This window comes from Lates calcarifer, linkage group LG19 (genome assembly GCF_001640805.2).
Source record: "Lates calcarifer isolate ASB-BC8 linkage group LG19, TLL_Latcal_v3, whole genome shotgun sequence".
NCBI lineage: Eukaryota > Metazoa > Chordata > Actinopteri > Centropomidae > Lates > Lates calcarifer.
This window is the reverse complement of record NC_066851.1, coordinates 23,528,097-23,549,492: the sequence shown is the minus strand read 5'-3', so window position 1 is coordinate 23,549,492 and position 21,396 is coordinate 23,528,097. Positions and strand designations below refer to the sequence as shown.

The following is a 21,396-nucleotide window of genomic DNA, read 5'->3' as shown; positions in this document are numbered from 1 at the left end:
CAAGTCGTCTGATTACAGAGACGTTTAAATCATGTATGACCCTGAACAACTGAAGGCACGCTGGCTGTGGTTTTTTGGTTTCAGTTGTAAATAAATAAAGAGATGATTTAGTTCCCTGAAGGTGCAGATTTGGCCTCATTAGAACCTGCTCAGCCCTCAAACCTTCATTCATCTCACCCCCTTTTTTCCTAAAACTCCCAGAATCCCCCTGTGAGTCCCTCCTCTGTCTGTCTGTCTGCGACGCCACCTCGACCTCGTCTCTCACTCTTCCTCATTAAGATCAGATCTTTTATGTTGGTTAATTATTTCCTAATTAGTTTGCGTGTTAATTAGAATAGTGGCTAATGTTAATTAGCTGTATTAATGGGGGCTGCTGTAACACCTGCCCCCAGCACCGGGCTCCACCGCCCGCCACATATCTTCATCTCAAACCAGCTTCCTACAGCACAGCTGACACGAGAAGAAAAGCTGCTGTTTTCATCCTGATGACAGAACATTGTTGACTCATGACTCCAATAAATCAGATTTTATATTAGTGAGTGTCTGATGGGAAACAGTCGTATTAACCTAAAAACATGAAGTTCAGGTCACTTCTCTCCGTCCTATGAATATTTAACTTATTTCTTCCTCTTAAATTTTCAAATCTTCAAAAACTAAACTTTTAAACTGTTGTAGAAATGATGTCTGGATCTTGAGTAAACAGAGAAACAAGCAGAGCAAACGTTAGCAGCAGAGAGACTCTGATTGTTAACGTCACACTGCTTTATTCAGTACAAACCAAACCTATACTGAATAACTAAATCAGAGAAGTATTACTATAGTACTACTATTACTGAGGTACTTAATGAGAGAAAGTACATTTTAGGGCCTGTGTGTTTGATTGACAGGTCTCTCAAAGACCTGTTCCACCAGCACTGGGTGCTAGTTCTGGTTTGGAGTGGATTCAACCTGTTTGCTTTTCCATGAGCTACAGAGCCACATCATCACTGTATACAACACTACACTTTGCTCAAGGGCACCTCAGCAGTCACTGCTCCTCCTTCCTCCTCAAAATCTGACAGATACACAACACTGACATTTTATTAAAAGGAGGCAGCATCAGTTTAGCATCTGAAACACACCATCAGTGACACACACACACACACACAGGTCCCTGACACATCTCTGTGCTAAATTAGCTGATCTCCCAGCATGCTCTAGTGATGCAGACCTAAAACACTATTAAGAAAAAACGTCAACCAGCTCAAAGAGAGAACGGAGAGAAAATGATGATCACCTGAAAAATCAATAACGTTTCTCCAGTCCCTGCTAACACACACACACACACACACACACACACAGATAGACAGAGAACAATGCAGTTTATTGGTTAAAGACACAGCAGCATGCAGGTGGAAGTGTCTCTGATTGGCTCGGAGATGCTGAATGACAGACAAGGTCAGACTGACTTTACTGTGCTCTGCTGTGTTTCTATTTCTCTTTTCTATTTTAACACCACACTCACTGAATCAAAGCTTTAATTACAGAAAATAAAGTGGTAAAGTGCTAATGTTAGGTGGAGGATGGAGGGATGAGAGCAAAGGAAAGAAAAAGAGAGGAAGAAAGAGGGGAGCAGGGATGGAGAGAGAGAGGGATAGAAAACATCTGAGGTCTCCAGCAGTGAGTTTAGTCATTTATTTAGTGTTTATCTTCTTCTCTGTTAATTCATCTGAGTATCATCTAAACACTTCAGAGAAGGTGGAACATGTTGGATGATACTCCTTTAAAACACACACACACACACACACACACACACACACACACACCAGCTTCAGTGTTTCATTAACACTGTTCCAGTGATAAATAACTCGAACTCTTCCAGACTTCCAGGTAAAATTCAATTTCTCTGCATCTCTTTACTTCCTGACCCTGCTGCCTCTGTGTGTGTGTGTGTGTGTGTGTGTGTGTTTTCCTGCATTTATGTGTGTAAGAAGAGTCTACATTGTGTTTTTGCATGCTTGCTTGTTTATTTGGAAATGTGTTTGTCTTTTACTGACTTTTTTGGAAAGCAAGAGGATTTTCAACAAGTTTTGGTTTGTTTGTTTTTAGAAATTGAAGGAAATTTGAAAACTGAAAGACATTTTTGGAAAGTGAAGACGGCTGTGGAAAAGGGCCATTTTAAGAAAGCTTAAATTTTAAGAAAGATAAGACATTTTAAAAACTGAGGACATTTTTACAGGAAATGTGACGACACTTTTTGGAAAATGGGGACATGTCTTGGAAAGTGAAGATATTTTCAAAAAGGTGTTTAAAGATGAAAAGTTTGCTAAAGGGTTAAAAAGGTGACAGTTATGAGTTAGGTGATGTTTTATGTTAATCTGTGTCGTCATAAGCATTAGCACAAGTGTTAAGAAGAAGAATAAAAAATAGAAAGAAATTACAATTTAGTGTCAGCAGAATCCACACAGCTAAACATGCTGTCTTTCTGTTGTTTTCTCCTCCATCCATCCCTCCGTCATCCCCGTCCATCCCTCCATCAGGTAGAGTGACCTTGTATTTCATTTACTGATAATTACATGGATTTATTCCACTGAGAGGCTTTAATTAGAATGCTAGAAATATTGATTGCCTCTATCATCTCCCTCTCTCCTCTCCTCCATTCATCCCTCCTCCCTCTCTTTCTCCCCTGACTCCATCGCTCCATCCATCTATCCCTCTATCAGCCCCCAAACTGTTAGAGAATCAGACAGAAACAGAGACAAAGCAAAGGGAAAGAGGAGAGAGAAGGTGATGAGGAACAAAGAAAGAGAGAAATGTTGGGTGACGTAAATATTCTGCCCTCTGACTGTTAGCATGCAACAAGGAACAGACTGTGTAAAAAGTCAGAAATAAAATATGTGCAACCAAAAAGTTTGAACTGAGTGATGATAGACATCACGGCTACTGCTAAAGCTAGCTGCTAAGGGTTTAGATGCTCTGCACTACATTTATAGTCGGGTTCAGCAGCTGTTTTTATTAGATCCACTGTCCAGTACCTGCTCAGCAGAACAGCCACTGCTAGAGACTAGATGGTGAACACTGTGGAACACCTAGCAGCTAAAGTAAATTTCCCCACTATTCCCACCACAGCCCATGTCATACTAAGTGAATATAGAGCTGGGGAACGTAGGACCCTTTGTCACGTTCCCATTATGTGCCATATACATCCAGGGAACTAATGACCCCAAAGCCACCAGTGTGAATACTGGGCTCATGCAGGAGGACACAGGGAAGTATTCTGATGCTCTGCTGAATGTGTTTGCAAACACCTTCATCATATCAACTTTATAAGATGATAATATGGTCAAAGAAATCAATAATGGAGCTTTAAAAAGACGAGCCAGGAGTGTAAAATGTTTATTATCACTTCAGTTGCATATTTCACTGAGGATTTTTTAGCAGCTCGGTTGCTAGTGTTAATACGTAGTTGGCCAATTATTCTGATATCAGACTTCGAAGATTGGAGATCACAAAGAACACACACTGATCATTAATTAGTGACTTAGTGACTTGATAATTAATTACATCTGTAAATCATCATCATCACAAATGCATTGTGGGGATGGAAATAATCAGTTCTTGTGCATGGGGCAGAGAGGAAAAAAAGAAAACAGTGAGAGGGAGAATTAAATGAATGTTCAGCCGAGCTAACAGGCCTGCTGACTTTATTTTCTGCTGGCCGAAGCAGAAAGACGCCGCTCCGTTTTCTTTTCTTTTTTTTTTTTTGATGTTTGATTAATTATTTTGGTGCCAATCCATTTCTGCTTCCCTCCATATTTAATTAAAATATCATTTTAAAACATAATTAAGTTTTTAATCCGACTGCGAGTGAGTCTCCAGCAAAGCAAAGAAGACTCTCTCTCTTCTTCTTCCTCTCTCTCTCCCTCTCTCTCTCACTCTATCGGCAAATTGGAAGCTGCCTGCAGGCTTCACACACACACACACACGTACAGGCGAGGTAAGCAGTGTACCTTCAAGTAGCTAGTAAGGTAGAAATGTTATGAATTCTCTGTTCAGTTTGAGCATATCCTGTGTGACCTGGGCTGTGCTCATTGTGTGTGTGTGTGTGTGTGTGTGTGTCTGTGTATAAACACCCAGCATGCGGCCGGCGGCTGCTGATGGCCGAGCTAATTATGCATGAAATCAAATATGATTTAAAAAACAACATCACAAGAAACCCTTTCTCTGCTATAATACACACACACACACACTCAGCAGGAGAGACAGGCAGATGATACTGATGATTGAATGTGTGTTTTTGTTTGGATCTACGAGTGTGTGTCTACGTGTCTCGGCCTAAGTGTGTGTAGAAGAAAGAAGGGGAAGCGTAACAACTAAAGATGAGCTGCATGGATTCATATTTGCTCCTGTTTTAATAGAAACGGTGGAAGAGCTGCTTCACATGAAAACACATGAACACAAACTGAAACAGCAAAAGTGTGATACTCCTGCACTGCTGCAGAGTCTCTGCTGGTTTAAAACAGGTGGGCTGCTCAGTGATTGGCTACTGTGATCGTCACTCACTCATAGACAAGCTCATGGACAAGGTTTTACACTTAAAGGTGCTGTACGTGTGTTTTTGCTAACGCTGCATAGCCACTGTTAGCATTAACAGCTGTTTATTTACCAAGAGCGTGGTGCTACTTCACACACTCATGCTGGGCTGAGGGCAGACTGGACGCTACAGTGACTCACTATCACAAAGTGGTATTATTAGACGGAATGGGCTGGGGCTAGCTGGTTAGCATGCTAACTTCAGCAGAAGGAAAGAAACAGAAGCAAAACACTGGCGTTGCTTTCCATCAGTGGTGACAACTCTTGGTGAGTAAAGGAATAAAGTTTAAGGCTGAACTGGCAACATTTCTTCTAGACTGAAACAGCTGTTAATGCTAATGTTGGCTATGTAGCAATAGCAAAACCTTACATATAACACATCTAATTGTTATCTTTCATATCACCTCCTGATACATAGTTTTACTGGAAGAGTTTATTCTTACTTTACTTTGGATTTCGAGTTTGTTTATTTGATTTCACCTGAGTTGTCTTTTTATTTTTATCTTTTTTGTTTTACTGGAATTTGTTTTCCCTATTCAGTCTGGTCCAATTGATGCATATAGTTTACTTTTAAGTTTTTCTGTTTTTCTTTCATTTGTCATTTTTTTCTTTTCATTTTAAATTTGTTGTCTTTTGCACAGCACTTTGTAACTTAGTTTTATCCACAAAGATTACAAAAATATAAGTTTTGTGCTTCTTATTTCATATTTTCACCGTACAGTACATCACTGCAGCCAGGTGAGGAGTTAAACCACTGCAGGTCATTATAAAAATATAATCTTGGAAAACACACCCACACAAAAAAGCTAAAGTGTTGCAGTTGTATTAAAGGTGACACTTCTGATTGGTAGGGAAAAAAATAAAACACACTCCCTCACGCCTGACTGAGTTCAGACCATTAAAAATGCAGCAGGCTCCTCCAAAATCAAATTACCTTGAGCCGATTCAAAGGCTTCTCATATCCATCACGGTAGACTGTGTGGTCTCCAAAACAAGCAAATTAGATGTGGCATTTATTTACGTGGCGGGTGGCGGAGGGGAATTAAGATTTTGGGGGGTAAATTACAGGTAATTAAGGTCCATTCTGCGTAATTCTCGGCTATTAGATGTAATTTGACTGCGAGCATCTGGAACTGAAAGTAATGTGTGACGTGATGAAGAGAGAATGACTACATGGTCCTCCTCTTTATTTATTCTACTTCTCTCTTGAAATTCACCTCCTTTTGCTCTCTTTACTGTCCCCACCTCCACCTCCACCTCCTCTTCCCCTTCTTCTGCCTCCCGTCCTGCCCGGGCTTTCTGCTCTGTTCAAGGACACCATTCCAGTTATTTTCAATATCAAAGATGGAACATAAATCAAAACGCGTGACACAGCGGCTACAATCCTCAACCTCCACTGACTGATTCAGAGAGGGAGGCAAAGAGGAAAAAGAGAGGAAGAACAGGGGAGAGGGAGGTAAAGATGAAGGAAAGTAGAGAGAGAGAGGAAAGGTAGAAGGGTAGAAAGGAGAAGGAGGATGGAGAGAAGGACACTGCAAAACTTTTACTACTATGAATTATGTCTTGGTAATTATCTAAAAATGTTTTTAAAACTTTTGTTGCAGTCAAATTATTTTGACCAGATTTCAGGAGCTTTCAAAAAAGAGCAAATGAATGAATGAATGAAAACCACTGAGGGAGATGGCTGAGCTAGACTCAAGAAAAATGAAAAATCCCTGAAACATTTGCTTTGGAAACAGAGTGAAATGATGTGATTGGCAGATTGTTTGCACCTGTTTGACAGTGCATGGATGGAGAGAAGGAGTGAGGTACAGAAAAAGGGCTGACTGAAAGAGAGAGAAGAGGGAGGGAGGAGAACAAAGCAGAGATGGAAAAGACAAGAAACAAACAATCAAAAAAGAAAAATAAAAGTAGGAGAGAATGAAAGACAAAAAAGAAAGAAAACACTGAGCCACAGTCTTTCTGACAGAGAAGTGTTTTACAGCTGTTCACATCTGCCACAACAGGCCACCATCGCCCCCGAGGGTCTTCTTCACTGGATTATCATGGTTACCACAGCAACAACACCACACACAAGCTCAGGGGGGAATTTTTAAAAATCTTAACCGTAAATTAGCAGGGGAGACGGTCACCTCGCTGCTCAGCTGGGAGCAGAGTCTGATCTTTTTACAGCCTCGTTAGTCGGGATGGAAATCCAGATCAACCAGTCAGATCGCTGGGCTGGAGTTAGCAGCTGCTGTAACGACGCCTGAGAGGGCGGTCGTCACGGAGACGACCACTGTAACACGACGGTGTCCTCGTGGTCCCGATAAAGACCATCCTCAGGAGTGGGATGAATTTTATTGGACAACTCCAGACACATTTGGGCAATACTGTAAAAATGAAAACATCACGTCTCCAAAAAAAAGATCAGAAGATCAACTCTCTGCTTGTTGACTCCATAATTGTCAAAGAGGCAGAAAGTTCTTGCAGCGATGTTTGAAACTTCAGCTTTGATCTGCTGTGAGGAGACAGGTAAACCAACCACCAATTGGTACAAGGCTGCAACTAATGACTTTCATTATCGATCTGTCTGATGATCTTTTTTTTTTTATTCATAACCTCGAAGTTGTTGGACCAAGGCAAGAAAGTGTTTCTAGCTGCTGCACAGGCGGACGACGTCTGCCTCCACAGAATCATATAAACGAGGATAACGACGCACTGTTTCAGACACGTGCACTTCAAATTAATAAAAATTTTCAGAGGCAGCCCCCCCCCCTCTGATTGTATAGTCAGACAGGCAGCTTCAGATGCTGTTAGACACTCTGACAAACACTTCATCTGAAGAACGCCGACAGCTTAAATACACATACTGAGGGACTGACAGCCACAGTCAAAGTCATTCAACATACTCAGTCGATAAAGTTGATTCTGGTTCTGAGAAGCGAGAATATGACGAGCCGAGCACAGAGCGGAGGGTGATGGCTGTACCTGGATGGACTGAGTGTCTCTGTCAGATGGCAGCAGAGTCGACCAAGGGCACTATTTGATATTTAATATTTAATACGCTTACCTAATCATGCTCAGACCTGGTGTGTGTGTGTGTGTGTGAAAAGAGAGAGAGAGAGAGAGAGAGTGGGTGTCTCTCTGTCAGTCTGTGTTTTTGGTTTGTCTGCTGGTCATTTAATGATTTTTACATACAAGTGATTTATCATAATATTACCAAGACAATCTTCTATTATTCTTTGCCTTCATCTCTCGCTCCTTCACTCACACTCTCACTCTCTTTTTCCTTTTCTCTCTCTCTCTCTCTCACACACACACACACTCACTTTCTCTTTCAGTCTCTCTCTCTCTGCAGTAGCATCATCTAACTCCTCGGTCAAAGCGGAATAATTGTCAATGAATATTTAACAAGGTTTCAGATGGAGGGATAGACATCATCCTCTCTCTCTCTCTCTCTCTCGCTCCCCCCCTCTCTCTTTCACACACACACACACACACTCTACACACTTACACACACACAGTCTGGGTTCTCTGTGATCCAGGCAGAGGTTAGCGATACGGCGTGGTCAGTGGTGCGTACAGCAGCCAGTGGATTAGTGGAGGGGAGATGATGAAGTGCAGAATAAATACTAAATAAACACCCTCTGCTTTGGCTCCACATACAGTAACACTGCTCTGCCGCCGCTCCGGCGGCCGTCTCTCAGCGGCCATTTTGCGTCTTTCTCGACCCCCACATCACCAGCTGCACTCGTCTTACTGCAGAAGGTCATGAAATTGTAATTAACCACCAGCGGCATTTGTAATTTCTAGTCCGGTGTGGATCTTCCTGGAGTGTGGAAAGTTGTAAAATATTCAGAGTGGTCTGGTGGAGAGAGTCTGAGTGTGTTGGAGAGGCTGCAGCATCAGGAGGTGGTAGAGACCAAACACAGAGCTATAACTACAGATAATGTGTCAGTGTTTACGTATGACTAAGCTACTTTGTTAGCATCTGCAGCTGAACTGTCAGACAACAGCCTGAACTTACTCTTCAGAAGACTCATTTCCAATGATGCATAAAACATTGGATGAATCCATCAGAACTCACCTCACTCCCACTGTAGCTAAAGCCAAATTTGAAATTACAAATACTGAACAGTTGCTCATTTTCAATGCTAAAGAGCTGATAAAACCACTCTAGCTTTAAGCAGGAGGTGGAAATAAACATCAGCCAGGAGTTTCTATCACAACCCCAGAGTGTAATAGTGTAGTACATACACAGTGTGAATAACTTCAGATTAGATCCTTAGATCCATGACTACATTTTTAATTCTTTTTGAGATGACAGCTTCTTGCTTCTGTAAATGATAAAATTCGGAAGGTAAGAACTTCATCAGGACTTTTCATTGTGTTTTCTAATTTGTGGTTTTGCTACTTTTGTACCTGAATATTTACTCCATCATTGGATTTTTTTAAATTTCATTATTTAGGATAAAACAGATGGAGTAATAAAAACACTTTTTTTCTTTTCAGAAAAATAAAAACTAAACATCCAGAATCTGATATCCAGGATTTCATATCACAGTATCGGCCTCACATATCTGTCAAATTTTAATAGATACAGGGCTTCATTCCCAAACACCTCCCTGGATGCCCCCACCCCACCCCTCACCCTTCTCCCCTCTCTCCCCCCCTCTCTCTCATTGTAATCAGCAGCCCTTACAGCCAATCTGCTGGCCATAAAACTGTCTGCAGCCTGATGATGTACGGCTCACAGAATTACCTTATCTGCCTCTGATTTACTGTGCCTCACAGGTAGAGAGACAAAAACAGCCTCCACACCTCCATCACATCCATCTATCCATCCCCACATCCCTCCATCCCCTCATACATCCTGCTCTCCCCCTTTTTCTACTCCTCAACCTTGCTTTTATCACTCTTCTATCAAATCCTTCTGCCTTCCCCTCATCTTTTGTTCTTATATCTTGTTTTATCTTTCACTTCATTCGACATCTTCATCCCTCTGTTCTTTTCCACTATTAAACTTTATTCTATCCATGTCTTCTCACTCCTTCTTGCTCATGTTGTTTTCATCATTTAAGACCTTTCTCCATCTTTTCTCTTCCATGTTCTCCGTCTTTGCTTCATACTTCTTCTCCATCTCATCCCTCCATCCTTATCCTCCTCTCTCTGAACTTCCCTGTATCTCTTGTTCTGCTGATTTTCCTCAGAACGTTTTTTGAATGTTCATCTCCATCTCTCCATCATCCCTCCATCCTCTCCTTGATCCCTCTTTCAGTGCTTACCTACTTTCCCAATGCTTCTGTTTTTCTGTTTTCCTCCCGTCATCTCTGTATTTCAGTCACTCCATCCCTCTTCCTTTTCATCTTTCCTTCCCCAGTCTATCCTCTTATCCTCTTCTCTTTTCTGTCTTCCTTCATTTGTCCCTGTCATCTTGATACATATCTCCGTTTGTCCTCTCTTCTGTCTATTCATCCTGCTTTCCATTTTTCATCCCTTCTTCCAGACAACAATCCATTTCATCTCGCCCCCTCCTGCTTCCCTCACTTCTCTCTTCTCCTTCCTTCTGTCCATCCATCCATTATTACTTTTCCTCCTTCTTTCCTCTTTTCTTTCACTCTCATCCCCTCTTCAGTAAACATGAACAGAGGGATCTGACTGGGGAAGGAGTCAGTCATGACTAACAGGAATAATATGGATAAACACTTTCTAAAACAGCGTCAGATGGTGTAAAACACATGCATATGCTCGCTCACACACACACACACACACACACACACACACACACACACTTATTTCTTCAGACAAAAGAATCATCACAAGAAACAACCAGACAAGTAGAATAAGAAAAAACACACACACTACTTATTCACAAACTGACAGAAAGACAAATATGTGCATGCACACACACACACACACACACTCACACACACACTCACACAGACACACACAAAGTCAGCATCAGACTCTGGTAGTAATTACAGCCTACAGTGGTCCTTGTTGCCTTTTATTTAAGAACAAGATGGAGAATCTTTGATCAGAAACTGAGAGAGAGAGGGTGTTTGCATGTATGTGTGTGTGTGTGTGTGTGTGTGTGTGTGTGTGTGTGTGTGTGTGTGTGCGTTAGTGCAGTAAGTGTGTGTGCCTTGATGTATGAATACAAATGAGTGAAATGATATCAAAATGTGGTTTTGATTGTGTGGCTTTGAGAGTAGAGGGGGGAGGGGGGATGTAATTAAGTCACCAGGAGGACAGTCTGTGTGTGTGTGTGTGTGTGTGTGTGTGTGTGTGTGTGTATGAGAGAGTGAAAAAGAGAGTCCGTCTGCTCATGAGTGTTTGTGTTTTCAGTGTTTATTCTTTGTGTCCTTGCATAGATACATTCATTTGTATTCATGTGTCAGTCCATATGTCCATGGCAGTCTGGGTGTATATAATAGATGTGTGTGTGTGTGTGTGTGTGTGTGTGTGAACATGTGCCTGGTTTCCGTAAGAGCAGAATTCCTTCACCAGTCTTTCCTTAATGAAAAATAAATAGTGTCCGCTGTTTCAGAACACCCTTTCAATCAGCTGCAATCGTGCTCTTATTTTGAAATAAAATCCTCACCGTCTCTCTCTGTCAGACAATGTCATAAAACTGAAATGTTCTGAACGTTGTGAGGATGACTGTACACACGTCAGCTCTTTAGCATCATGTTTCAGTCCTGTTAAATCTATTAGACTGGTTTTCCAGTAAGATTAGGAGCCATTTTCACTGTCTCAGCAAAGCAATACCAGTCGTCATGGTTAGTTTCTACAGGTAGTGTACGAGAAATAAGTACATCTTACTGCGCTTTATTTTGTGAGATGGAGGGTTTATACTTCTTATGTGTCTGATTACTGTAATGACTGCAACACAGAAACAAGACGTCAGAGCTGAGCAAGCAGACCAGTCACAGTAGCAGCTGTCTGCATCAGCACAACGTCTAGTTACATTTACAGGATGTTTATGTGTGGGGTATGTGGCCTTACCTATGGTGTTGATTCAATGCAGAAGCATAAACCAGGCTATGTGATGTTGGTAGAAATGTGCAGATATCAGAGGGTTCGGGTTTTCATTACAATTCACTCACTGTCACTCATTTACCCACCTGACCTCCACACCTGCTCTCTCCACATCAGACTACCTTCTGCTTGTTCAACTGGCCATTTCCTAAACTGGAAAACTTCGAAAACTTTTTTGGCAGTGGTGAAACTTTACAAATATCCACAGCAAAAAAACACACACGTACACACACAAAAATACAAGTGTCACCTCTGCATTTCACCACTAAAAGGAAGCTGGAGGAGAACCCCCCCCCCAACCAGTCTGTCTCATTTCTCTGCTCTCCAGGCGTCTGCTCGTTAACCGACTGTTCTGCCGCCGCTGTCGCCGCCACTTCCCCACAACTTTCATCAAACTCAAATACTTCTTCTAATAATCACCACTGCCATATCCATGTTTAACAAGGTAATATGACACAAACCATCTGTGGCTTCAAAAAAAAAAAAAGAAAAGAAAAACACCCACTTTACATATTCACTTTTACCATCCACGTAATTAAATATTTGAAAAATATCAGGAATGGAAAATTAAAACAGAAAAAGCCCGTCGCCACCACTATCAATTTATTCCCTCTCTCAGAGTGCATTAGAAACGTCAGATTGCCGTTGGCAAAGACACAGAAAGAGCTCAGTGGTTTTTTTAAACTCACTTTATAAATTACATTTTGGAGTGCTTTGGCATGCTAATACCTGCTGCCACGGAGAGCAGACAGCGTTAATTATTTCTTATTGGGATCGGCGGCGATTATTTGCATATTTCATTTAGCTGTTATAGATGTTGCAGGTGGGAGGGAGGAGAGCAGGGCGTGTGAGACAGTTTTCACTTTGTGTCTCACCAACTTTTGGAGGAAAAAAAAAAGATGGATTCACTGACCGTGTGTGTTTGGAGGAGCATTCATTTAGGCTGATTTCAGTCATTTCCATGAGCCACAGCCGATTATTGGTGATAATTAACAACATTAACTTTCAATATCACGCAGCCTCTGATGCAAAAAGGTCAAAAAACAGTTTTAAGAACCTCAGTGTGTTTGACTTTGTTTGGCTAAAACACCAATTATAATATTATTTGTAGTCAATTGGCTCCATGAGTGTTTCAGTGCGAGCACAACATCAGCAGAAAGTCAAACTTTTAAAGAGCTTAATGGGGAAACTGATGTGTCATTTACACAAAACATGTTGGAAATAAATGTGCACCTGATCTACTTTAAGAGGAAACACAAAGCTGGAGCAGACACAGCATCAGTGGAATAACAGCTAGTTTCCTCAACTCTGACTGGACTTAAACCAGAACAAACCACAAGCTCAGTCACATGAAGCTCGATCGCATGAAGCTCGATCGTATGGTCAAAACATTCTAAAACTCTCAGGTTGATATTTAAAATCAGAACATTCGACTTCTCTTTGACAAACTATTAATGAAATGTTGACTGCAGCTGTGTGTTTTAAATATTAGTCCTACGCTGCCAATTTAACCCAACTAAGACACAACACTTAAAATACAAGAATAAAAAAATACTATTTTACAACAACACAAATAAATAACTGATTTTAGTTTAATGACTTCAGCTCTTTATGAACACATTTATCAATGACAATGTACTGAATATACAGCTGTTTTTAAATGTATGTAAATTTAGCTGGGTCAAAGTGAAGAACAACGTTATTATGAGGTGCAATCAAAAAGTTCTGAGACTGTTCCTGTTGCGATAACAGACACAGTAATTCAAACGCCCGTTCCCACAAAAACACAATCATCACTGTCCACCTGCTCTACTCTACATTTATTTGAGCAAAATATGGACTTCAATATCTATAAGTAAGCTGCCTTGAGGCGATAAAATTTAACGCTGTATTTTATGGATTTTCCTTGAATTCTGATTGATTTAAAGCAACGTATATATATATATAGATATATATATTTAACATGAGTATTTCACTTTATTTTGTTTATTTATCTCAGAGTCAGACATCTAATATTTAAAACTTAAAAATCTAAAAAGCAAAAATAAACAAATTTAAAAGAATGGCTATAGATTGACTTATTTTTATAACATATGCGGCCACTTATGGAGACAGTTGAATATCACAGTTTACTATGTTAAACATCTTGATACTTTCTGCATAAATGAATTCCTAATCCTGCAAACTTTCATCTTTTGATTTATTTTAAATAAGTAGCCTACAGTGTTGTTGGTGTGAAACTTATTGCTGCTGTTACAGTGTGTCACTGTCTGTAACATAAAAAGCCCTGCAGCTCCACACACTGAGTTTTATCACTTTCAAATGACCTGAAAATGCAGCTTTGCGGATCTTAAACCAGGGATTAACACCAACACTGAGATTTTTTTCAACACAAACTATCTTGATAGAGTGTCACTGCGTGGTTAAACTAACTCCACAAACTTCCCAACTTTAATCTTAATTTATGTAAAGTGCTGTGTGGTGGAGCTCCGCGAGCGGGACGAGCCGTCTGATTGGCTCTATCAGGTATCAGGCAGGAGTCCAACACTCTGTAATTTGATTTAAAAAACTCGTAATAACCTGAGGTCAATATTTAAATCACTCAGAGGGGGAGAGGAGCCGCTCTGCGTGTTCAGGATGCTTCAGTCTCCACGCTCAGAGTCGACCGGCCGGATCCCTATCACCTCCGCTCCTCTATTCCTTTTCTTTCTCCTACCCGTCCTTTTCCTCCCTCTATCCTCCTCTCCTTTCCTTCTTCCTTTCAAAATGCACTTATTTTAATGACAAAGTAAAACCATATTCTCTACAGCAAATACAAAACATTGTGACCTGATGTTGTCTCATCTTTGTGGTGCGTTCATGCTCCAAGTCTCTACTATTGGAGACTCGGCTGCTGAACAATAAAATGAAATTCGTCAGTTCATTGATAAACATCGTCAGTTTTCTCTCATTCCAGCTTCTCTAATCTGCTGCTTTTCTTGGTTTCATGTGACTGTAAATGATCATGTTGGAAAAAAAGTATTTGACAGATGAATTTACAATGAAATTAATCAGTGGTGAACAAATATAAACATTTTACAAATAGAAATAATAAATTCTGTCTTTGAAATTTCAACTTAGACTCTAAAAGTGACATTTATAAACTAGCCTACGGATTCATAACAGCTAATGAAGAAAAAGAATGTTTTTAACAAACATAATTAGGAAACGTTTAACAAACTAACACATCTGTTTTTATGGTTCTCACTGCACTTGGTTAAGATTCAGGGAAGATCACGGACTTAGTTTAACGCTGAAACCAGACAGACTCTGCTGCCTAAACCTAACTCACTTTAAAATACTGCAGGAAACAATTATATTTCTCTTAAAAATGTATATACAAAATAAACCTGGAGAATATAAAGGTAATCTGACGGAGACACGGTTGAAAATTTGGGATGTTGGAGTTTGTTTTCTCCTCCTCTCTCCTCCTTCGACAGTCTGACTCTCACCTGTCCGCCATCTTCTCTCCCTCTTTCTTTTACCCCGATTCCTCCTCTCCTCACCTAACCCCACCTTACTTTATTCTTCCTGCCTCCCTACCTCCTCTCTCTTGTCCCCTCCCCCTCCTCTCTGCCTCTCCCCTCCCCTCCCCTCCCCTCCTCGTCTGTGTGGTCTGTAGGGTGAAATAGAGGCCTGAGGCCAACAAGCTGTCTCTACCAGCTACACTGATAAGACACACACACACACACACACAGTCAGAGTCACCATACAAGTGCCAACAGTCACAATCACAAATGTACAAGTGCCTCATCTACACACACACACACACACACACACACACACACACACACACACGTTTAACGTTATTTAACTCAGCTCAGACTGTGAGAAGTGTCACCTAGGAGGTCACTTATCACTTCATACCTGAACATTTCTCTCTCTCTCTCTCTCTCTCTCTCTCTGTCACACACACACACACACACACACACACACACACACACACACACACACACACAGAGAGAGAGAGACTCACACAAACTTCTAAACACACAAAAAAACACCACATGTGCTCTGTGCGTGTCAGAAATTTTGATGTGTGTGTGTACGTATGACACCATGTAGGCTACACCTGTGTGTGTGTGTGTGTGTGTGTGTGTGCTCAGGGCTGTTTGGTTCAGCTCTCTAACAGGATTTGTGTCCCCCGTGTCCAAAGGAACATGGTCTAATCTCGACCCATCACCTCTCTCCCACCTCAACCTCCACGACACACCCCAACCTCCCCCTCCCTTCCCTCTCCTCCCCTCTCCTCCCCCTCCCCTCCCCCGGGGGAAACTGCTACGTTCCAGACTTCCACATTTCTTGAAAAGAAAATAATACATCTAAAATATACAGTGAGGCTCGGCTTGATACTGTGTGTGTGTTATCACAGGAGGGGAGTTTGCTGTCCTGATACACTGACATATAAAATATATATACAATGAAATTAAATGTTATTTAAAAACACGAGTGACTTCAGTGTGGCTTAAGATCATCTCGTTTCTTTGTCCCACAGTTTTGCTCTTCTATTAAGAAATGTTATTAATAATTATTTTTCTCTTTTATTGGGTAATTTATAATAAAGAGCAGCAGGAAACACAGGCAGACAAAAACAGCCTTGATATGAAACTAAACTGAATGATATTGTAAGTCCTTATATATCCTGTCTTACACCACTGGATCAGTGTTTCTCACTTTTAAGAGTTTTCTGTTGGTACTTCAGATTAGTTGAAAAATAAAAATCTCCTTTAGACTGTGCGACAGTAATCATCATGTAAGTTTACTGTATATCACACTGTGTGCGACAGTCTAATAAAACCCCGGTGAGTCAGAGTGTTCGATATCAATATCAGAAACATCACAACTGTCACTCTGCTGCTCTTTGGTTGTGAAAATGCAGCAAGACAATAATAATAATTGGCCTCAGTGCTGACGCTGTGAGAGGAGGAGGAAGCAGCAGACTCAGTCGTACCAAGGAAGATTTTTGCCGCAGGTTCTGTTTGGTCGCCAAATCTCCACATCAGCTGTCAGCGGACGAGTCTCGTGGTGAGATCTAATAACATGGTTCTAGACGACCAAAGATTTCTCCATGTTTCTCTCACGACGGTCAGCCTTCGTCTCTGACCTCCCAAACTCTCACAGTTTAAAGGCGCAGTTACTCTTTCTCTCTCCGCTCTGACACGTCCTGTTCTGATCAATAAAAAAGCCTTTTACATATAATTAACAAAATAAGAACATAAATAATGAATAAGCTACTTTTAATTATTTGGATGTTTTGTATTTTCTTTGCTCCTTGAACTGGTAAATTATTTCAAAGCACACTGCCAGGAATTTAAAGCTGTTTCTTTACTGTTATGTTTCTCTCTTAACGTCGGTAAAGCTCCTTAAATTTCCCAAGAAAAAGACACATGACTGAGAAAATCTAATTTAACAGACTGATTCATTTCAAGTAAACGTCCATTGTTTTCTTAAGAAACTTCATTTAAAAGCTGAAAATTTCATTTGCTGAGAGAACATTTCTCTGTTCTCTCCTCCACATATGAACATACTTTGTTCTTGTCATATTTCCCTCACATTTGTAATATATCGTCTGTCCAAACATGATGACAGTTTTATAACATCTGAGTGATGAAACTCCAGAGAAGGATTCAGATTCAGGAGCTGTCACTGAACACATCCATTCACCTTTTCAGTGTGTGTGTGTGTGTGTGTTACCAGACCAGTCCAATCCCCTGTAATGTGACAGACAAATCCCACTAAGCTGTTAAATATTACACTGCTTTCACACTTGTATTAAACACCTTTCCACCTCTCTCACACTCCCTCTCTTTCACCCTGCCAACACACACACACACACACACACACACACACACACACAGAGAAACACTCAACCTTTACCTTCATCTTCAATATGCAACAAAACACTACAGATGTCACTTGAAAATCTTCACACATGTACAATAAATCTTTAAAATGCAGCAACACACTGCAGAAGTCACACAACACAATATTCTCATACAACACACACACACACACAGACCCTTTCAGTGTGTCTGAACACTAGCACTGTGTGTGTGTGTGTGTGTGTGTGTGTGTGTGTGTGTGTCCTAATCCCCGGTGTTGGCCGTCTTGTCAGAGCGTTATATTTGCTGGTATCAGTGTATCTTCTCCTCGCTGCCTAATCCCACCACCCCGGCTCTGATATTTCCTGACATTTACATGAATCGCCCCTCTCCAGACAGACGGACAGAGAGAAAGAAAGAGGGAGAGAGAGGGAGGGTGGGAGGGATTTTGGGGGAGAGCTGGAGGATGGAGAGAGAAAGAAAGGGAGGATGGGGGATGCAGGGAAAGGTACAAGATGTGAGAAAGAAGAGTGAGTGAACGTAAAGGTCTGTGGGGGTTTAAAGAGAAGGGAATGTGCAGAGGAGAGGTGGATACGAGGACTGAAGGATGGATGGATGAAGGAAGAAGCAAAAGGGGGAAGAGAGGAATAGTGGGGGAAGGAAACAATGGATAGAGTTATGAGGATAGGGGAGGAAGGAGACAGGAAATAGAAACAAATGGATAAAGGATGCACAGTAAAAAGAGGGGTAGGGGAAGAAAGAGGGATTGGTGGATGTGGGATGGAAGGATGGAACAGCAATAGAAAGTCAAAGCAAGGAAAGGAGAGATGGATGGAGTATGGAGAGGGAGAGCAAGGGCAAAGACACAACGGTGAAGGAACAGAGGGATGGTAGAAATAGATAGATAGATAGATAGATAGATAGATAGATAGATAGATAGATAGATAAGAATAGCAGTAGAGAAAAAGAGGATGGCCGGGGTGAGGGATAGACACTGTAAAAAAGAAACGACAGAGAGAAGGAGGGATGGATGGTGGTGAGACAGATGGACGGAGGATGAGAAGGCTGATGGATAATTCTGTCTTTCTGCCACATCTTTCAACATCTTCGATTTGTCTTTTTCATTTTTCTACCTTTCACTGTGAGAAGGCAAAAGGAAGCAGAGAAAGAGAGAGAGAGAAAGTCAGAAGAAGGACGGATGAACATCACAGGACAGAAAGAAAGAAAAGTCTTAGACCTTGTCAGCGACATATGTTAACACCAATAACAACAAGCTCTTATGAGCACCAAGAGACACACACACACACACAGTATTACTCTTTGGAGGCTCGTTAAGGCCCAACCTAAATTAATGACCTCACACCACACCTGTTGTTGCTATGGCGACCATGTCAATGAATTAATAGAAGGGAAAGACTGAACTGAATCCAAAAACTCAAACTAAATTTCAGCCCCAACATTAAGGTCCATTTTGTAGCTTTTCGTGTGTTTTGTAACTGTAAGAATATTCACTGATGAAGACTGTGAGATGATGATGAAAGCTCCAAAAGAAAGTTAGTAAGGCTGAAGATGCTGTGGATGACTGAGATCATCTTCACAGACTTTCTCAACTGACTGTTTAAAGCAACAATTTAAAAGGTGACGATTTGACTTGTTGGATACTGACAAGTCGAATCGTAGAGTACTGCAGGACGTCACGGAGAGCTGGCGTCTTCAAATATTAACAAGAGCAGATTTAAAACCTGTCGAGACGAAGCAGACGTTTGTCGGCCATGTTTGTGAAAAGGGTCGTCTAACATCATTTTCATACACTGGTGTCTTTTAATCTTGCAGAGTTACTCATGTGTTTCATCCTTATCCTAATGTACACCTATTCAACATCATCTACTGTTAGACAAGTGTTATATAAAGTCAAGTAATATTATCAGTGCCATCATCATTAACCACAGATGATAATCTATTTAGTTAAATGTGTCCAAACACGTTATATATTCAGCAGTGGGGGCACCAGCAGCCTGCAGAGCTGCAGTCACATCCAGTAAATTGCATGCTAACTATCTTGGAGCCGGGTGTGAAATATGTCATTTGCCTCTGCTCTTAATTGCACTAAAAATGAAGATTAAGAGGATGAATTATTGATACAAGTTGGTATTTAATCTTTTGTAATGAATAGTGGATCCGCTGGTTATAAATATTGTACGAGGCTTCATAATTTGATAAATTTATTCCAATTTGCCCTTTATTTTGCCCTTTAGTCAAGGTTACGTTCATTTAAACACACACACACACACACAGGGGTATGTAGATGCTAATAGATGCTCTCACGCCTGCACTGAAAACACACACAGACACACACACACACACACACAAATGAGCAGCAGTGGATTTACCTGCTCCTCTGCCCTTGGTCATTCTTGTTTCATCTTTTTTTTAAACCAAGGTCCATAAACACACACATAAACATCATGCCCTTGGGTGACCTTGCAGTCTGCACCCCCCCCTCTGCCACTCCCCACCTCGCTGTCTGTGGCAGTAATTAGGCCATGCATCTGATTGTCATTAAAGAGCACTAGCAGATAATGAACACACAGTAAAGCCACGTTCAGGGATTTTTTACTGCGCAAATTGTTGTTTAGTTCCTCCATAACATCATCAAGCTGTCTGATGGCTCTAAATGTTGCTGAATACTCAAATACACTGAGTTGTCTTGAAGGTTAAAAAGCAGAGCAGGACTCTGAATTTCTACATGCATTTGCTGTCACAATTACAGACCACAGCTGGAGCTTGGAGCTAAAAACAGTGGTATACAAAACGGTCACATCTTGTTCTAGTTTCCTGATGAAGCAGATTGATGCTCATTGTTTTCCTCTCAGGTGCCAGCAGAGCTGCAGACCTGAGACCTGCTGCTGAGTCATTCTGATGGTCACTATTTAACAAGCTGGTCTCGAATGACTTGGGACACAGCTCAAACTCTAAGATTTGACTCGGACTTTAAAACCTTCCCAGACAGACTAAATAACACACCTGGGTACTGCTGACGATTCCGGTGGCAAATGATTTACGTCCTGAAGTAAACATGTCTTAAATAACTTGGATCCTGACTTGTGATTTTTTCATATAACTTGAGACTTGGTTCAGACTTGTCTTGAATAACCTAAAGTCCTGGATCCATCTCATCTCGATCGAACTGTGGCTCAACTTCAGCTTGTCTTAAATAAACTGAATCTGAATCTTAAACTGGTGTCTTGAACCTGACTTACTTACCTGACTCGAGACCAGACTTCAGCATTTGCTTTTTAAATTAGCCCTGGCCTAAGTTTTGACTTGGACTTGTCTTAAATGACTTGATTGGTGAATTGAACTTCAAAGTAAACGTGCGCAGAAAGACTCGGGTTATTGAAGTTGTTTTGGCTGTTAGCTCCTGCAGGTGGAGCTTCTTGCAGGTTTTGTACTTCTCTGTTAGTTTGGGTTCAGTGCTCAGCTGCCCAGAACAGACATGAACTGAATAATTGAAAATATCACAGAAGTATGTGAAACATGTGATGTTGACACTGTTTGTGTGTGTTTGTGCCGTGAAGCAGCGAACAGAAATAATTCAGCAGGTTCACACCTCAGTTTGTTGTTTGGAGGTTTTACGGATCAAAGCTTTAAGTGCAGAGGGAGATTCACACAGATAATGAATGGACTGTTAATGTGCTGCGGCCAAGCAGCTAATGGACACACACACACACACACACATAAAAACACAAATACACACAAATACAAAAATACACTTTCACTATAAGACATGCACACACACACACACAAAGGTGGTAGCTGGCTAATGGCTGTCACTGTTGACTGATCACAGTGATCAGGCTGCTGCAGCTCTAATTGCAACTAAACAATGTGAAAACAACCAGAGTCAGGTCTGCAGGAGGAGGAAGGAGAGGAGGAAGGA

At 41.1% G+C, this 21,396-nt stretch overlaps 1 protein-coding gene across 1 annotated transcript in view; it reads right to left on the bottom strand.

Moving 5' to 3' along the window:
• The window catches only part of akap6 (A kinase (PRKA) anchor protein 6), a 169,225-nt gene that overhangs the window by 73,697 nt on the left and 74,132 nt on the right, over positions 1–21,396 (bottom strand).